The 21,141-nt window shown below is 39.8% G+C and overlaps 1 pseudogene; it reads left to right on the forward strand.

Annotated features, from left to right (window-relative positions):
- The first annotated feature begins 1,923 nt into the window (after positions 1-1,923).
- On the forward strand, positions 1,924-20,874 carry LOC145907425 (unconventional myosin-X-like; annotated as a pseudogene).
- The last annotated feature ends 267 nt before the right edge of the window (positions 20,875-21,141 follow it).

The raw sequence follows: 21,141 nt of genomic DNA on the forward strand, positions 1-21,141 counted from the left end.
TGGTAGTGTATGTCAGCAAGTTGATGAAAAAGAAGGCATAACATCAATGTATATTGATAATTGAATAGACAAGCCTTCTACCAGTGCATATAAACCTTTTCCACAACATAACAGAGACAATGTAGAAAAAAAACAAGGAAAAAAATCAGTTGTATGAAATTGAAGCTACCCTAATTACTGGGTGACGCCCGCAGCCACACCCACAACTGTTGGATACTTGAACAAATTGCATGAATATGGTTCCATATATGATGCTTTGATAGCAAATTATACATCAGGGATGTTACAGAGGTGACTGTGACATGACCAAATCATCATCATTGAACTTTTTGTGGTTCTGTTTTGGATATACCCTTCCGAGAACAATTGGCGATTGTTATGCAAAGAAAAGAATATGAATAATTGAATATACAAGCCAACTACCAGTGTATAAGCCTTAGCCACAACATGACAGAGACACTCTAAAAAAAAGACAAGGAAAAAATCAGCTGTATGAAATTGAAGCGATCGTATTTACTGAGTCACGCCTTCAACGACACCCACAACCCTTTGATTCTTGAACAAATTGCATGAATATGGTTCAATATATGATGCTTTGATAGCAAATTATGCATCAGGGATGTTACAGAGGTGACTGTGACATGACCAAATCATCATCTTTGAACTTTTTGTGGATATGTTTTGGATATACCCTTCCGAAAACCATTGGCGATTGTTATGCTGAGGAAAGAATTTACTCAATTGTCTATTGTCCGGAAAGCAAAACCAGTGTTATGGAACCAGAATAAAAACCTGTAACTATAAGTAATGAAGGTGTTCTATTTTTTTGTAAATTGGTGTTTTTTATGCTTCGGCGAAAAAAAAAATTTTTTTTTGTTTATTTATTATAATTTTTTCTTTATTTTTTTTATACTGCACCCTCATAATGTTTATTTCATGTTATGTACATTTCTTCCTGCTATTTTGTTGTTTTGTACGCAAAAAATACAGCAATACCACCACAGTCAAAATTTGCATGCGCACATCTCGCCATTGTGACGTCATTGAGAGAAACGGAAACCGCCGATCGAAAGCTGAGACCCTCGCGCACAATTCGTCTGTAGAACGTTTCGCGCTACTTCCAACGGGTAGTTGGCCATTTAATTGGACATGCAATCAGACCACCTGCTGTGCTGGTTTGTTCATAATGATAATCATCATCAAATGAATGACTAATTAGTCAAAAAATTTCAATGCAAATGTATTTTTTTTTTTTTTCAATAAACTTCACGCTTCAAGTTGTCTGTTGCTGAAAACCTTATGTCTCCAGGCCAATCACAACGGAATTGATAATTAATCAAAAAAAGCACCTCGCTTAAAGGGTTAAGCAGTCGCCTTGCACTCTCGCATTAATGTGTGCCGAAATGTGCCCAACTGTGCCCGAATTTATGCTCGTCGAGCAAAAGCGAGCACATCCCAGCTCAGACCGGCACATTCCATCCCAGCACAACTCAGCACGCGCGCGCAATAAAACAAACACGGAATCGTCTGTAGTGTAAACGGGCCTTTAGTGTGTAACAACGTTTTTGCGTAAACAAACTTAATATTAGAGTTATAATATTGCAAAGTCTTCGTGAAAACTAATGTTGAGTAGCCACGCATGAAACGGAGAAATCCCGTCTACCGTTCGTAACACTGGGATGAAAATGTACGCACAGCGACACCACGTGGTCACTTTCCAGCATTACAAACGCGCCATTAAAGTAACTCGCCAACGAAACAGTGATGTTTCCACTGCAGTCAGTACAGTTTAGCTGTTTAGTAATTGTAAGGGGAAACAAAGTTTGCCCCCTGTTGCATTTCATACCGATGTTGACGTTTGCACGCTTCAATGGTTTTTCGGGTGCTTTCCCTCATATTTGATAAAACTGATTTCTGGTCAAAATGGCGGCCTTGGCTTCGCTTTGTGACGCTTACGGTAGTGATTCTGATTTTAGCGATAACGACGAGCAATTTACGCAAGTAGATCAAGCTAGCACCAAAGTGAATTTGCCTTTACAGCATGCTATTTCTTCATTGTTTGGAGACACCAAGTCGTTGAAACCCCAGGAACACCGAGGTCGAATCCGGTCGTTCCCCCATGAGCGCGGGAATTGGGCAACGTATGTTTACATACCTTACCCTAAAAAAAGTTTGGATGAATTTAAATTCAACGTTGAAAAAACACTCGAAAGCAGAGAAAAGGGTATTAAATTATCTGCTTAAATTATTGTGTACAGTTTTAAATGTTTGTGAATTAATTGATAGAATCGACATGGCATCTTGTGGATGATTTCCATGTGAGTATTTCAAGGACTAATGTCATACCTCACCACTGCATAGACCCTTTAGTGGAAAGTCTCAGACAAAATTTAAAACGGTTTCGAAGATTTTCAATCACATTATCATCTGATGATTTGAATATTTATGTGAACGATGAAAAAACAAGATCATTTTGTGGGTTTAAGGTAAGGGTGAAACTTTTTTGACAGCATTTCTTGTCTTGATTTGGTATCAGATTGTTTGTTATTGTTTGCAAACAATTCCAGATTTCAGCGCAACCTGCAATTCAACAACTGAATAAAGTCGTTCAGATCGTGAATAAAGCTTTCATGGATTTTCATTGCAAGCCTTACTACACAAACCCATCCTATCACATGAGTGTTGCTTGGTATCTCGACCAATTCACAGAAGAATCCAAATTATTTTCAAAACTTTCATCAAATTGGAACAAAATAGAATTGGAGAACCCTGAACTTTTTACAATTGATGTGGATGAGGTTGTTTGTAAAAGTGGCAACAAAATGTTTTCATGTAAACTAAGTTCAATCAGTTGACATCCACAATACTCACATGGACATCTGTATTGCCACCATTTCATCGGACTTTTAGTGAGTTTTTCCACTTTTTGTGGTCGAGTTAAATTCTTGTTTAGCTCCAGATTTTAACTGCTACATTAATCTTATAATGTAACATTTTGTTTTTTTTATATAATTTCTGTTTAACTTTTATTGATGGTCTCATACAGGTTTCATCACAAAAACCTGTCGTGAACATTTCTAAACATGAGAACCAGCGGTGTTTATAAACGTGATATCATGAATTGCTGAACAGCCGCAAAATGCAGGTTTTTAATTTGAACTGTTTATTATCACGTTGAGTTTATGCCGACCTAAACTCCATACATGAAGTAAAAACTGTGTACAAATTCGTTCAAAACAAAATTGATTGTGAAGAAAAATGCATATGAGCCATAACGAACCATATGATTTGATACAGTTGGATACTAAGCAGTTGTTTGGGCATAATGCGCTCCACAGTGGTTCGTCTCTATTGTTTGATGCCCAGTTACGGGTACCCAACTGACTTACGTTGGAAATATCTGTTCCTGGCTAGTTTGCGAGCTAGTCCAGGGCCACAGTCACCAACTGCACTTATGAGACCCCTACAAGACAAAACCATCCACAGTGTCCCCAGGTCTATTTCAATAAGGTTGGAATAGGAAAATTTTGGCTAAAAATATTTGTTTGTAAAAGAAACAGAAAACAACAACAGTTGAACTGAAAGAAAAAGTATTAAAATTGCAAACAGATGTTGAAGAAGCAAAAGTGAAGTAAATATCCTTGAACAATATAGCAGGAGAGAATGCATTTAAATATGTATGTTCGCAATTTTAATACTTTTTCTTTCAGTTCAACTGTTGTTGTTTTCTGTGTTTTTTAAAAACAAATATTTTGAGTAACATAAACTAAAGAAGAATGCACCGACCAAATTGCAATTGCCAAACACATGGGAGTATTGATTAAAAAAACTGATCTGGCATCTCACACAGAATACCTGTGAGAACAACAAGCAGCTCATCAAAATAATCCCCACCGATAACTGAAAGTTTATCTTAAGGAAAATCAAGAATTAAATATTTTTAACAAATCAAATCTGCATTTCCCTAACTCCAAAGAAACAACTTTCAACTTGCAAAATGTTTTCATGACAGAAAGTTTGACAAGACAAAACGGAAAATTATTCAACACTTGCTTGCAGCACAAAAAAAGACAAGCCTTTAAGTATATTTGGACAAACAATGGGACAATACTACTTCGTGAAAATGATGTAAGTAAGATCAGAGCCATAACTCAACTGCTGATTTGAAACAACATTGAACTTCCATCTCTATAAAGCAAAGTATTGTATTTACATTTTTTTGTTATTTAATGTAAACAATGACTGTATTTTATACAAATCTACTACACAACATGTGTGTTTCTTGTTTTCCCGCCATTATTCAGGGGTTCGTTGTGAAACCAAACGCGATCGAATATTTCAAGAACAGCAACCGCGATGCCCAGAAGATCGGGTCGATGGGACTCAACAGTCTCTGTGTTGTCACCTCACCGGACGAGAACGTCTTTGTAAGTCCCTGGTGTATGTAGGAGTAAAAGTGGGCTTTCGTGTGTTTACTAGAGATGAACACTTGTTAAATCGAACCTCGCTGTGAGATCCTGTATAGTTGGACGATTCCGTCTTACCATGTAAAACACGTAACACTTAAAATCATAAAACGAATGTAATAAAGTTTAATAATATGTATGTTGCCTACACAAAAAGCACTTGTTTAAACAGGATCAGTCTGGTATAATACAAGGGAAATATACGTTGATTCCATTAAGCATGTGATTTTTTGTGTAATATTACTGAACATTGACCGGCAGCTGTAGTTTCGATCCACACTTTCTATACTAGAAGTTACGCCACCTCTATTTCACTACAGACGCAGACAGGTTTGTTGGAGATTGTGGTGTACGGGAGGAAGCACACCCTCCGACTCAGCACGGAGGTAGAGGAAGACGCGAACATCTGGAGCAGTGAGATCCAGGCTATGATAGATGGACAACCTCTGATTATCACCAAAACAAAGATCCTAATGGACAAGATCAAGGTACAGAAGTGTAGAATTGAAACTGAGCTTGTTGCTTGGAGTAATCTGCTTACAGGGCAACTGCTTCGATCTAATATGTCGGTAATGTGTCTGGTGATATCTTGCCACTTAGGTAGCCAGGCGAAAAGCTTCTTGCATTGAAATTACCTGCTTAAAAAACACATCAGGAAATATTATTACAATGTTGTTAACAAAACGACTCTGCCCAAAGCATTTCATTATTTCACTTATATTTAGCATGTTGCCCATAGTGTATGAAAATATGACTAAAATTTGTGTATGTTGCAACAGCGTTCCGATGACAATGAAAAGGAGATCGACTTAATCTATAAGAGGAACCCAATCTTCAGGCAATCAAGCGAACCTTTAAGATCCCCTTTGCTATCCCTTCCATACGAACAGGTGACCCTGCAATTATTACAACTATCCGTCCCAGAATCCAATACTAACGCAAACTTATTAGTGCTGCAAGTATCCACGTGGTTGTCATAAAACCACGATGACGTCAACATCATCTTACCCGAACTATCTGTGACGTAACATTGCTCATATTGTTGTGTTGCTAACGAACCAAGTTGATTTTTCCAAAAAAATTAAAAAATTAATAGTTTCGCTACTTAGAAAAAAAAGGCATAGAAATCATAATCAACCGTTGTTCGCTCACAGGTGCCCTCTCGTGACGACCACTACACGTTGAGGGACGAGGCTGTGAGGATTTTTAACGTCCTCCTTCAAATGGAAGAACGGACTTTCCAGAACATTGAGGAGGAAGCGAAATCACTCCAGGTAAAAATTGTTTTTAAATTTTGCTTTTTGATATTTCTCGAATTCCCGCCTGTAATTGAGTTTCCTCCCCTATATATTTGCACATGTTATGACGTTTGTCAGGTAATTGTGGATCTTTCTTTGCAATGAGTGAGGAATGATGTTCACAGATCACATATTATATCAAAGTTTTAAAGTACTTGAAGTCAATAAGCATTCAAAACAGACAATCAAAAAGCATTGCGACACCGTCCAGCCAACAAACCATATATCTGTTCGTTCCAGGCGATGATGCGAGTGTGCCACGGCTCCAAGCTATTCCAGGACGAGCTTTATCTCCAATTAATCAAACAAACCGCCATCTACACCCTCCAACTCACCACAGACGAGCAAATGTGTGACCAGCTTCATGTGACGTCATGTCCGCATTACTGGCATCTCATAGCTTGTATGTGTTGCGCGTACCACCCATCATGTCCCGTGCTGTCTTACCTGAAGCTGCATCTAAAGAGGTATGACGTCACCAAGTGTGTAAATAACTTCGTTATCCAATGTAGAGTTCGCGGAACCCTTAACACAAACGGTTTACTAAATTTGGGGTTCTTGGTTAAGTTAAACAATATTTTAAGGTTTCGCAGACGAAAAGTTTGTGAATATCTGGTCTGAGCGCTAATTCTAAAACATCTCTAACCCCACTTTTGTTGGTATACCAGAATTTATTGCTTGCCTCAATGCTTTGTATTCCCAGTAAAGTTGAAACAAAATGCTCGTTTAATGAGAGATAAACCAAGAAATATCTTAAACCTTCACGTCCACCGACGATTTTGCCGGGCCAAACTGGTGGGGCGTGCGCCACTGAGAAGCACTTGCTACTAAGCAGTAGTTTTGCATTACAGCGGGTCGGGTTATCTTACCTCGCGCTGTTGACTGCACACAAATGTGCCATAAGATGCCTGGGAATCTGTACAGTAATGATTATTCGGGGATCCTTTTCACCGTTTGTTTATTAACATCCGTTATCAGGGTACAAGAGCGATTTCCTGGTACTCTTGGTGGAGCTTATGCTAAGTTCGGTGAAAATGCTGGTCACTGTGATTAACTGCTATGGTGGCGCAACATGCGAAATCTACATTAACTCTTTCACCACTGCTGGAAAGGCAAGTAGAGCATTGCTGCAAATTGTAATGTCGAACACTCGGAAGTATTTCTTGTATAATTTTGAATTGTATTTTCTTCTGATGATCTGGTTTTGTTGGTTGGTGGCAAACATGCTTCTTTTTCAATATTTGTTATTAAATTATGTTCTGCATTTTTATGTGTTCAGAAGCGTTTCGTTGTTTTAGTTACAAAATGTTTTTACTTTAAATTAGAGGAGATACTTTAGACAGTTTACGTCCAACTTTGGTGTTCAGGTTGTCCAGAAACTCCAGCATGGAATGAACGTGGAAGGGAATAAGAACACGTTCGCATTATTCGAACACAAGGGCGATGTTGACAGAGCGATTGAACCAAACACTTTCCTCGCTGATATCGTTGCAAAGTTCGAACAGTAAGTTGCCGTTCGAACTTTTTTACTTGATTTGAGAAGTCTAGTTACAAATTCGTTGCAAGCAATTGGTCACACAGCTCAAAGAAGAAAATAAAAATATTATCGTACAAAGTACATTTCGTAAATATTTAAAATATTTGAATTTTTTATCAAACATAGAAACTTGGGGTGTTTCAAAATCATGTCGTTTGCATCTGACTACCAAATGTTTTTAATTGCTTCCCCGCCAACATAAAATTTAACTCTTTCTCATGTAACGCGAAACATTCTATTACAATGTTGTTAACAAAACGACTCTGCCCAAAGCATTTCATTCTTTCACTTATATTTAGCATGTTGGCCATAGTGTATGAAAATATGACTAAAAATTGTGTATGTTGCAACAGCGTTCAGATGACAATGAAAAGGAGATCGACTTAATCTACAAAAGGAACCCAATCTTCAGGCAATCAAGCGAGCCTTTAAGATCCCCTTTGCTATCCCTTGCATACGAACAGGTAACCCTGCAATTATTACAACTGTCCGTCCCAGAATCCAATACTAACGCAAACTTATCAGTGCTGCAAGTATCCACGTGGTTGTCATAAAACGGGAAACGATTTTTCTTTTTAGCTCGGCACTTGTGGTGTTGTGTAAACAAACTGTCCAAATGTTTATGTAAATCTGTCTTGCGTCATTAAAGCTTTGAACAGTCCTGACCCGTGTTACTCAGCACTTGCGGATCTACGTAAGCATGAGTCAGCAATTCGTTCCCACAGTCACGCGTCAACATTTGAACAAGAATAAATATCATATTCAGCTCAAACGCCAACGTTTTAAAGAGTTACACGTCTATATATTCATACTATGTTAATGAGAAGTTCCAAAAAATGCACACAATTTTCTTTGTATTACATCCTGTGCAACTATAGTCGAACCCATGAAATACTATATTCCTTGTCTCTGATTGGCAGGCCTGCGACTCACGTGACTCCCTTTCTATGGCGCTCTACTCCCAATTATTCCGTTGGATAATCTCGAAGGTGAATCACCGCATCAAGGGGCCGGACGACTTCCATTTCATCGGAATTCTCGATATTTTCGGTTTTGAGAACTTCTCGGTAACGAAGTTGCTTTGATTGTATGAAGAAAAAGTCCTTGTATAAAATGTTTTTATTGCAACCGAAGTTACGTCTGCCATCCGGCGAGGGTTGCCACAAGAACAGTTCCTTTAAACTAACAATACATGTCAGCTAGAGTTACACTGCAGTTGCTATAATTGCTCAAAAACCAGCAGCGTTTCTATCAATGTTGATTAAAGTCGAAATTACAAACGTTTTTTTTACATTTTTGAAGCCCAGAAACGTGGACATATAAGTTTGTTTTGCTAAAGGGTTGCTTGGTTACAGTTATTTCTAATTCAAGATATACATTATTTGTTCTTGTTGCATCAATGTTTTGTGTGAGAAAGTACTGAAATCTTTGCAATCATTCAGTCACCTTCTATCGCCGGGTCTACACGTGTTGTTTTCAGGTGAATCGTTTCGAGCAATTCTGCATCAACTTTGCAAACGAAAAACTACAGGAATTTTTTAACCGGCACATTTTCAGCTTGGAACAAATCGAATACAACAAGTGAGTCTTCGTAAAACATCACTTACTGCATTGGACAGCACAAATTAATGCAACAAAAAATGGAAACCATGCAATCTTCCCATTCCCCTCCACTTGTTATTTAGATTAATTAAGGACCTAAAAAACCTTTTCTGTATTTTTTTTTTTCTACATTTTTCACTTTTTCGCCTGTATTTTATATCTTCGGTCGTGGTAATATCTGTGGGGAATAACCTTTCGCTTTATCTTAACATACCACGTTGGGACTCGAACCCATGCTATCCTGCACACGAACCCTAGTAAATTTGTTAACTTATTTGTGTTTTTTTTGTGATTTCAATCCCAACCATTTTATAATCGTTTTTAACTACACCGGGATTCGAACCCAGGATATCCTGGCCATGAATCCCGATCAGGTTCCTACTGGTATATGAGTCGGGCGCTTGACCAATGTTGCCACCATTTCACAATCTTCCACTTTACAGGGAAGGTATAGACTGGTGCGACGTCCAGTGGTCAGATAACAGTGAGTGTCTCGACCTGGTGGAGAAAAACCTCGGTTTGATGTCACTTATTAACGAGGAGAGTAGATTTCCGAAAGGAACGGACAAATCCCTGCTGCAGAAACTCCACAACCAACATGCGGTAAGTAAAAACATATTATTCACCCTACTTTGTTACGTCACAACTTCCTCAACAATAAAGAACTAGTGTCCGCTTTGTTACGTCACAACTTTAACTCTGTTTTTTTTCGCAGAAAAATCCCTTCTATGTGAAACCTCGAGTGACTGGAAACCAGTTCGGGATTCGACATTACGCTGGGGAGGTAAGGGTTGAGGCTGGGTTGAGGTTGGGTTGAGGCTGGGTTGAAGTTGAAGTTGGATTAAGGCTAGGTTGAGATTGGGTATTCCCAAACCATTTTGCTTTATGCGTTCGTGGGTGATGGCTAACTTAATATTGCAGGTTCTCTACAATATCGATGGCTTCCTGGAGAAAAACCGCGATACATTTCGTGATGATTTACTCGGCTTGTTGAAGGATTCCAGGTATATATTTTAACTAATTTAATTATCTAAAAAAAACTCGTGACATTATTTTTCATAGCTGTGATCTTATCTACGACATGTTTGAGAAAGTTCGGGGAACTTCGGAAGACTCCGGGAAAGGTCGGAAAAAGCAGTCAGCCGTAACAGCAAGTGGCCACTTTAAAGTAAGTTCTCTTTCTACAGTTGAAGTTAATTTGGATTTTCCATACATTTAACAATTTGACAGAAATCCCTCCACGCTTTAATGGAAAGACTTTCATCTGCAAGTCCGTTCTTCGTGAGATGCGTGAAACCAAATGTGGAGAAGGTGATTACTTGTAAAATGTTCACAATGTATAAAATGCATATGTGGGTACCTAGTTACATAAATAATTAACTGTTGTTATTTTTCCTGTGTTGCGCAGGAACAAGGAAATTTAATGCACATAATATACGCAAATAAACATAAATATTAACAATCACAATCCCGTTCAAAAGCAACAAAAATATCAGCAGAAGTCGCCGCGATCAGAAAGTTTGTAACAAACTTTATTCACCACTAGGTGGCGGAGAACTTCAACCCCGGGGTCGTTCTAAACCAACTTCGTTATTCGGGAATGTTGGAAACTGTGAGAGTGAGGAAGGCTGGCTTTCCGGTCAGGCGGTTGTACAAAGACTTTCTTGACAGGTGGGTCACGTGACTATCTAGAACTGGTCTGTGATCCAGGTCTGTGATTGGTTGTTGCTTTCACGCGACATGGATCTAGTAATAACTAAAAATTCATGTGAATTTCCTCCACTTTCGACCATTTAAAATGTGCATGTTGGACCACAAATCATGCATTAAGTCACACCAGTCTCTGTCGCTTAACTGCTAAATGTTTTGACCATTAAGATACGGAATGATTTGCGCTCTGTCGTCATCCAACGAACCACGTGATCACAGCAAGGAAGTTTTGAACTTGGTTGACCCCGAAGGGACGAATTGGAGACTCGGAAATACAAAGGTGGGATTTGAACAAGATCCATTCTTCACAGGTGTAAAGTATTTGCCGTCTTGGTTTAAGTCGCGAACTGCTGGCAGATCTTTCACTCAAGGGTCTTATGCGAAAACCCTGCGTAACCGCGCAATTGCCTCGAACAATGTTTACATTCTGTGTTATTTTTATTGATAAGAAATAATGACGTAACGTTGGATGTTTTAACTCTGCAGGCGTTCATGAAGGTATTCTCGAACAAAAGTTGGAAAAGGCGCGATTTGAAAAGGTGTCACGTGCCGCTGTTATCATCCAATCAGTGATGAGAGCTGTAGCGGCGCGAAAATACTTTCTTCGCCTGAAGAAGAACATCGTACACACACAACGATTCGTGCGAGTAAGCAATTTGTATGATTTCTGTGGGTTCAAGTATCGCGATCGAATGCATGCCAATATTATGGAACAACAACGACACCAAGTGGCGTAAAATATTACTTGGCCTAACGCGAAACACAGTGAGGTTTTTTTAATTGTCTGGGAGTCCCCAAAGTAAAAGAAGTAAATACCAACGTTTCTTACTATGGTTAACGTTATCAATTTATTTGTTCTGTTCTCGTATGCCTGTCGCACAAAAAGTTTACAGACAAATTCAGTGCCTTCATATCTTTTGTGAAACCCTAGTTTTTTGGGGGTCTGCATAAAAACTTGTTTATTATTTTCCCGCCATTATTCAGGGGTTTGTTGCGCGGAGGAAGTTCAAACGAGTTCACAAGGCGATCATCACAATGCAGAAATTCGAGAGAGGAAGGAAAGCAAGAAAATTATTCAAACTTCTTCTCGCAGAAAAACGAGAGAGGGAGAGAAAAAGGGCGGAGGCGACGATCGTCTTCCAGAAATACACGAGAGGGCGGGCAGCCCGGAAGATGTTTAAGGTAGGATGTTGCTGTTTTTGGATGGTTTCAATACATAAATTGTTGGTAGTTTAATACAGGAGTACACAACCCATGTGTGTCATATTAGTTGTCACATGCCAAACATTTGCGTGACCTCTTTTCAGTGATTGATGCTTGCTGGCAAGGAAACTTGACGCAACATTGTTGGACAAACATACTATCAATAAACACACTTGGAGTTTACGATTTTCTACTTAAAATACTAAATACACCCAAAGCACTGTCACTTTGTGTAAAAAGTCATTGTGTGCATTTGATGATACGATTTCCATGGCAACCTTTATGTTTACACCTTCCCATTGTTTAGATCCTGCTTGAGAAACACAGACAACTCAAGGCTCTTAAGGAACAAATGGAAAGGGAGAGGAAACAGAGGGAGGAACAGGTTTGTCCATCCCTTACTTTCCTTTTACCCGCTTTATAAATTTAAAGGTCACAATAAGATTGTGTAAGAATCCTGGAACAGAACGGTTTCCTCCACTTTTATGAATTTCCACATAAATTGTTTGGCTAATATTTAAAGTTTGACTTTGTGTTTGCAATAAGTTTGTTGAGGTTTCAAAAGTTGGGCGAATTGTTCTCAAAAATTAGGTTTTTTGAATAAACTAAGACAAGAAAATGGTTTCTGTAGGCGCGCTTAGAACGGGAAAGACTCGCGAGGGAGGAAGAAGAAAAAAGGCGAAGAGAGAAACAGGAACAAGAGGTGGTAAAAAAAACCCTAAAATTTTGTGATTTCCTTGCATAGAAGGAAAAGTTACCTTTCCTGTGTTGATTGTTTGAAGAAACCCAGACACCAAATTGCTTTAAATCTCAACAATCTGATTCTTGCAGTGGAAATACTGCAAAGATTTATTTTAGCAATTGGTTGACATGTTTGTACAAGTAACACGAAAAGTGCAATACTTTCTGTGTGTAATCATTCCCACAATACTTGGTCACTCTCTGATTATCTGGTAAAATTTCCCTTTTCCAGATGGCGAGAGAGGCTGAAATGGCCAGGGAAGCGACGGAGAACGGATTGGAGGAGGACGCTGAGGGTCTTCCTTCATCCCCACCGCCCCCACCTTGTGAAAAAATGTACAGCCCCCGCAAATCCATGGATGGCGAACACGTGGGTGCTTGTGTGTGCTACGTATACGTTTTTGTGAAACAAATCTTGTTTTTTTTGAACAAAATACTTGCTTTTTGGGTTGGTTACTTTCTAACACTTGGAACTTTTAATTCAGTTGTTTCTTGGTTTCCGCCAGCAAGAGATTCAAATCATATTTCTATTGTAAAAAAACAACTCGCCTATCTCTTCGGGCAGGAATCGGCTCTTGCGTCACTCGACGCCGTCATAGATTCCGCTGACGTAGACAGTGCTTACTCAACCGTAAACAAGAGGATGCTCTCATCCGGTGGAGAGGAGGAGCTTGATGATGCGGAACGGGAGGAGATGGAGAGGATCTTCCAACTTGAACTTGAGATCGCGCAGATGCATCGACGAAGCGAGGCCAGGGAGAGTCTTGCGCTGGAAGTGGTGAGAATAAGTGTTGTGATGTCATAATATGATTCAGAATACTGGAAGGTATTTAAGAACAATCTAAGTTGGCAAAAAAATAATCTGGTATTTTTACAAAAAAAGAATTTTTGTTTGTTTTGCTGACTCTAATAATTTTTAATCAGGATCAACCTGAAGCAACCGATGAATTTGTAACGAACGTGGGTGAGGAATATTACCCCGACGAGAAGGCAGACGAAAACAGAGGAATGGACATTCTACAGGTTACAAATATAAGTTGTTTGCGTGCAAACAACACTGTGAATGTTACTAGGATTTTATTTTGTCCATACTAACAATTCAATCCGCCTCAATTGCCTAATGGTGGTTGCTATTTTTAAATTCACTAACAAATGATTTTACGTAACCCGAGATCATTCTTATCAGTTGTAATTCCGATAATCAATCCGATGACGTCATCCTCGTGACGTAGCAAGTCAGCTTGTATTAGGTCTGAAATCATCTTAAAATAATTTACTGTTTAAATTATAATTGGTCTATAGTTTAATGGCGTTTACTGATTGATTTTGAATTGCCCCCGAGTGCGTAATATTGTGATTTATGCAACGCATAAGCGAGTTACTCGCAACCACAAAGCAAAGTTCGGAGTGCTGGTGATACTATGGACAAAAAAGACGATTTTTTTAAACATTTTGTTGCTCCAGGATTTGGGTTTTGAAGATTTTGAAAGCCAAGTGGACGCAATGATGCATAACACATCGTATGACGTCGATCAAATGAATGTACGATATTTGTTTTTGTTTTAAGCTGATTTGCACGTTGTTTTGTAACAGTTACCTGAGTGGCGACGAGTCACATTGTAAGTTTCCGAGACGGGGAAGAGGTTGTGGTTATATTGTTTATGTTTGCAGGGAAGTATTCTTGCACTGGGTGACAATTAGTAAACAACAATATGGCAGTCGTTTTATTTATGCTAAGAGCAAACGATTTGATATTATTTTATTAACACGTAACTCTGCAGTTGCCCGTGTGCGTTTTTCTTTTGCTACAAACAGACCAGGGTTTTGATTCTTGATTATTTAAAGTTAATCTTTATCGTTTCTCAACTAACAACAAGTGTAAAAGGTTAATTTCAACCTTACATGGAAAAAGTTAGTAAACAAATATTTCCCCGACCCACAGAACACACAGGATGGAATTGTTCCAGATGACGAGGAGAATTACGAAGCGGAAGACATTAAAACGTCTGATATGGACGACGGTAAGTGTTTAAACGCTTTGTTTTAAAATTTCGCAGTTTTGACACGGGGTGCTATTACTTCTATGGCAAAGTAGTGACGACATCATGTGATTTGTCGTGACGTCATCAATGTTTTTGTATTGAAATGATGCATGGGGGTTGAACTATTGCTGGTGTTTTCAATCAAACTTGTTGATAATTAAACATTATTCATGGGTGTTTACCCACTATAGAGAGTTATTACACTGATTCGTCGTTTGATGACGTCGATGATGACGACATGAGTGACGATGGAACGTCCACTAGTGGCGGTATGGAGGTCGCAGAGAAGTGGAGTCCCAACGTATACTTTCATTCCTACCTCGACGTGAAGGTTAGACGGAATAATATGTTGGACTGAGATTTCCACCTTCGTGGTTCCCAGTCTTCACAACTCGCATTCGTCCAATATGTTCTCACGGCGCACTGAAATTTCGTGACGTTTTAAGGATGTAATAGTAATACAGTTGTTGATATTGATCAGTTCGCTTGTTACGTATCACATTGATCAGTGCAACAACTAAATGGCTCAGTTTGTTATGGAAATAAAATTCACCTCCACGTAAGTTGGCCAACAACATTTAAGCAAAAAACTTGCAAACGTCACACCAACCTCTGCCACTGTGAAGATTGGTTGATATTTGAAAACACATCATTGCACAACCTTACAACCTGTTATAGGGTGGCCTCATGAGCCAGTGGAAGAGACGGTGGTGCGTCCTGAGTAACAGCACTTTCATGATCTTCAGAAGCAAACAGGATAGTTTAAAGTGCGGCTGGCTGTTTAAGAAAGCTGACAGTGGCAAAGGAACTCTGAGAGGAACTCTCCCAAGGAAGAATTGGCAGAAAAGGTTGGTGGTCGGCGATGTATTTCATATTATATTTCCGTTGTTAGTTCTACGTAGCAGTTGTAAGTTACACGAAGCTTGAACACTAAACAAGGTACAACAACAAAACACTAAACAAGGTACAATAACAAATAACCAAATCCAGATGGTTCACGCTGCGCAACCAGGAGTTGAAGTTTTACGATAACGACGAAGAGAACGCCAAGTGTCGGGGGACGATCGACCTCAGTCAAATCTCCGACGTAACTGACGTCACAGAGAAAGAGAATGGCATTGACATCATTATGACGTCATCAAAAGTGCACCACCTTTCGGCGGAATCGAGCGAGGAGGCGGGGGAATGGTACAGGTGAGTTTAAACCAGAATCGCCAACGTTTGGGAAAAAGTCTTTGGATGCAGTGCGGACTTTCACTGAAAATACTGTGAAATGTTATTGAGTGGAACTTTTTTTCCGCAGCATGTTGATGAAGATTGTATCGAGCACGGAGAAAGAGATAGCAAACATGGAAAGCGAGTTCGCGAACCCGAAGAACGCTCTGATGACGGTCGACGGTCAAACCGTTACCCAGGCAACCGCAATATCTGTGTCAGGTGACTCTCGTGTATTTTAGCAAGTTGTCAGTTTCTCTTGAGGGAGAGGACGTTACAATATAAATAGGCTTTAGGGGTTCTGGCACTGATTTTAATCTCAGGAATCGGATACATTATGGATGCTTCATTAGAACCAATTACTCCTATCGTGGCATCGTGGCGACAAGATGTGAATAATATTAAGTGGTTTGTGACTGCAGGAAAGTCGAACACGTTCACTGTGACGACATCGCAACGTGTTTACACATTCGCGAGTGATTCGGGGGAGGAAATGCATCACTGGATCACTTTACTCAATGAGAGCAAGAACACAGCAAGTTCAGGCGACTCGGTACGTGTTAAACAGACAGAAACCAAACCCCATTTGACTTCAGGTTTTTAAATGATTGCTTCACAATTGGTCACACATCGAAACGACAAAGTGTGTTTTTAGAAAAATTACACAATAAGTTTTGTCAAGAAAATAAAAGTCAGTAACACTTTCTTTTATAACTAATGTCGTATTTTTTCTTTGTGGTAAGAGAACTCTTCAGGCTCGCCCACAATCTAAAATATTGTTGAAACACTTTCAGGCTGGCCAGGATTCTTTCATGCAGCAAGGTTGGTTGCTTAAAACATCTTACGAGAAGCAGAAAGTGAGTCACCAACGTCGGTGGTTCGTTCTGAAACCAAACGCGATCAAATATTTCAAGAACAGCAACCGCGATGCCCAGAAGATCGGGTCGATGGGACTCAACAGTCTCTGTGTTGTCACCTCACCGGACGAGAACGTCTTTGTAAGTCCCTGGTGTATGTAGGAGTAAAAGTGAGCTTTCGTGTGTTTACTAGAGATGAACACTTGTTAATCGAACCTCGCTGTGAGATCCTGTATAGCTGGACGATTCCGTCTTACCATGTAAAACACGTAACAATTAAAATCATAAAACGAATGTAATAAAGTTTAATAATATGTATGTTGCCTACACAAAAAGCACTTGTTTAAACAGGATCAGTCTGGTATAACACAAGGGAAATATACGTTGATCCCTTTAAGCATGTGATTTTTTGTGTAATATTACTGAACATTGACCGTCAGCTGTAGTTTCGATCCACACTTTCTACACTAGAAGTTACGCCACCTCTATTTCACTACAGACGCAGACAGGTTTGTGGGAGATTGTGGTGTACGGGAGGAAGCACACCCTCCGACTCAGCACGGAGGTAGAGGAAGACGCGAACATCTGGAGCAGTGAGATCCAGGCTATGATAGATGGACAACCTCTGATTATCACCAAAACAAAGATCCTAATGGACAAGATCAAGGTACAGAAGTGTAGAATTGAAACTGAACTTATTGCTTGGAGTAATCTGCTTACAGGGCAACTATTTCGATCTAATATGTCGGTAATGTGTCTGGTGATTATCTTGCCACTTAGGTAGCCAGGCGAAAACCTCATTGCTTTGAAATTACCTGCTTAAAAAGCACATCAGGAATATTATTACAATGTTGTTAACAAATCGACTCTGCCCAAAGCATTTCATTCTTTCACTTATATTTAGCATGTTGCCCATAGTGTATGAAAATATGGCTAAAAATTTGTGTATGTTGCAACAGCGTTCAGACGACAATGAAAAGGAGATCGACTTGATCTACAAGAGGAACCCAATCTTCAGGCAATCAAGCGAGCCTTTAAGATCCCCTTTGCTATTCCTTCCATACGAACAGGTGACCCAGCAATTATTACAACTATCCGTCCCAGAATCCAATACTAACGCAAACTTAATAGTGCTGCAAGTATCCACGTGGTTGTCATAAAACCACGATGACGTCAACATCATCTTACCCGAACTATCTGTGACGTAACATTGCTCATATTGTTGTGTTGCTAACGAACCAAGTTGATTATTCCAAAAAAATTAAAAAATTAGTAGTTTCGCTACTTAGAAAAAAGGGCATAGAAATCATAATCAACCGTTGTTCGCTCACAGGTGCCCTCTCGTGACGACCACTACACGTTGAGGGACGAGGCTGTGAGGATTTTAACGTCCTCCTTCAAATGGATGAACGGACTTTTCAGAACATAGAGGAGGAAGCGAAATCACTCCAGGTGAAAAAAATAAAAAAAAATCGTTTTTAAATTTTGCTTTTTGATATTTCTCGAATTCCCGCCTGTAATTGAGTTTCCTCCCCTATATATTTGCACATGTTATGACGTTTGTCAGGTAATTGTGGATCTTTCTTTGCAATGAGTGGGGAATGATGTTCACAGATCACAATTTATATCAAAGTTTTACTTGACGTCAATCAGCATTCAAAACAGACAATCAAAAAGCATTGCGACACCGCCCAGCCAACAAACCATCTATCTGTTCGTTCCAGGCGATCATGCGAGTGTGCCACGGCTCCAAGCTATTCCAGGACGAGCTTTACCTCCAATTAATCAAACAAACCGCCATCTACACCCTCCAACTCACCACAGACGAGCAAATGTGTGACCAGCTTCATGTGACGTCATGTCCGCATTACTGGCATCTCATAGCTTGTATGTGTTGCGCGTACCACCCATCACGTCCCGTGCTGTCTTACCTGAAGCTGCATCTGAAGAGGTATGACGTCACTAAGTGTGTAAATAACTTCGTTATCCAATGTAGAGTTCGCGGAACCCTTGACACAACAAAGGTTTACTAAATTTGGGGGTTCTTGGTTAAGATAAACAATCTTTATAGGTTTCGCAGACGAAAAGTTTGTGAATATCTGGTCTGAGCGCTAATTCTAAAACATCTCTAACCCCACTTTTGTTGGTAAACCAGAATTTATTGCTTGCCTCAATGCTTTGTATTCCCAGTAAATTTGAAACAAAATGCTCGTTTAATGAGAGATAAGCCAACAAATATCTTAAACCTTAACGTCCACCGACGATTTTGCCGGGCCAAAGCACTTGCTACTAAGCAGTAGTTTTGCATTACAGCGGTTCGGCTTATCATACCTCGCGCTGTTGACTATACACTTGAAATGTGCCTAAGATACCTGGGAATCTGTACAGTAATGATTATTCGGGGATCCCTTTTCACCGTTTGTTGATTGACATCCGTTATCAGGGTACAAGAGCGATTTCCTGTCACTCTTGGTGGAGCTTATGCTGAGTTCGGTGAAAATGCGCTGAGTCAGCAGAGGTCACGTCAACGTGAGATGGTTCCTTCCATTGCTGAGATTTGTGCTGTGCTGAAGATGAGGGACCTGGTCACTGTGATTAACTGCTATGGTGGCGCAACATGCGAAATCTACATCAACTTTGGCAAACGGTTTTTATTCGGTCTCAATTTGATTTTTTCGGTAATTAAGACGTTCTCATAAATTACGTTAAATTCCAAACTCGCCACGTAGATCTGCCCCACTTCGAACACATCCTTTCATCCCATGCTAGTTATCCGATCCCATGGGGGCCTGACTCGATAAACTGTGGTTTTATCGGTGCCTGTGCCATTTTATTCCGCATATTTATTGTTCGCACGCGTTAAATTCGTTTTTGTTCAAAACAAAATTAAGTTATATTTGGACGTTGGCACCAACCGCGCATGAATCGTATTCCACAACTAATCGTCATTCTTTAAATCAGCTCGTATATTGATAGTTAGTAAAACAACAAAGAATTTTAATTTGTGGACGAAGCGAATAGAGGCCGAAACGTTAAAATTTAACAAATCGTTTTTGTCAACGAAGAGTTTCGTCAGATTTTAATTCTTTCAGGGGTCGAGTCTTTTTAACACGTTCCGGAAGAGAGGGATAAAGAAGGTGAAGGAGGAAGGTGAGAGCGGTGAGATGAAGAGGACTCTCTTCCTGGAGGAACTGCAGGATGTCAAATCAAACGTCCTGGATAGATGGAGGAGATTGAGAGGAATGCCGCAAGAAGACGCCGTGGTCAGTATCACAATAATCTCACTAAACAATAAGACTGGAGTTTTGTGTTATTGGATGTCGGTGCATCTCTGCCCGTGGTTGATATTTATTGGCATTGTATTTGGCTGCTTGATGTTTAAATATTATTCGCATAATTTTATGTTCAGCATATTTCGCGTTCTCTTCATTCCGTCTAATTCATTTTATCTCAACAATTTGTTTCAGGCTGAATATGTTAACCTTGCACGTCGATGGCCCGGATACGGATCCTACTTGTTTAAAGTTGAAAATCACGACGCGCAGTTCGGTCAAACCCTTCTCACTCTGGCGATATCGGCGCAGGGAGCAACTGTGTTCAAACGAGGTCACTCACAGTCCCTGGATCATTTCTCATATGAAAAGTAAGTTTGATCGAACACAATGGTTCGTTTTCAACGCGGGAAGACACGAAACTTGTTGGAGTTATTGGCTCTCAACGTTTCTGCTTGTAGGTCTTATGAATATAATGCAGTTTATTTTACGAAACATAAACTTACCATAACCATAGTAGTGGGGTAACGTGGAGTCCATATTTCCCTGCAGTTTATTTGGCGTCAGAAAACAAAATTGTTGGTGAACTACGGCCCAAATGTTTGATTCGGTCAAATGCCCACTTACAAATAAAGTTTTCAAATAGAGTCTCGGGTTTGCTGCGGCCGGTTTCGAATTCGGCTCTGACGTTTGAAAAGTCTCAGAACCACTGTTCCAAACAATTTGACAAGATTTTGCAGCTACATTCCTTGAGTTGAACATGTTATTGTGTCTTCCTCTCAGGATCCAGTCTTTCGGAGCGGGATCTGCGAATGTTTTCAGACTTCAGACCGAGTCAAGAGGGGACATTTCCTTCACCGCAGAACAAGTTAATGAGATTGTGAAACTCATGCGAGCTTACGTCACCGCCCTCTTCCGCCGAAAGCATTGAAAGTTGACACCGAGCAATTTTATTGCGTTCAGATTTTAACGAAACTTTAGTATTTGTCGTTCTAGCCACAAACTTGAATGTTAAAATCAGGGGTTTTCCACAGGGTCACCATATGAACCACAGCGATCTATATCAATGGCTTCCACATTACCACACAATATTACCTTCGCCGATGCATGTTTTTGTGACATTACTCAGCAAAAACTTTCGTCGGTTGGGAGGATTCACAGAGTTAACCAGGGTGTCGTTGTACCCGAACGAGCTCGC

The sequence above is a fragment of the Ascidia mentula genome, chromosome 6 (genome assembly GCF_947561715.1).
Source record: "Ascidia mentula chromosome 6, kaAscMent1.1, whole genome shotgun sequence".
In the NCBI taxonomy this organism is placed as follows: Eukaryota; Metazoa; Chordata; class Ascidiacea; order Phlebobranchia; family Ascidiidae; genus Ascidia; species Ascidia mentula.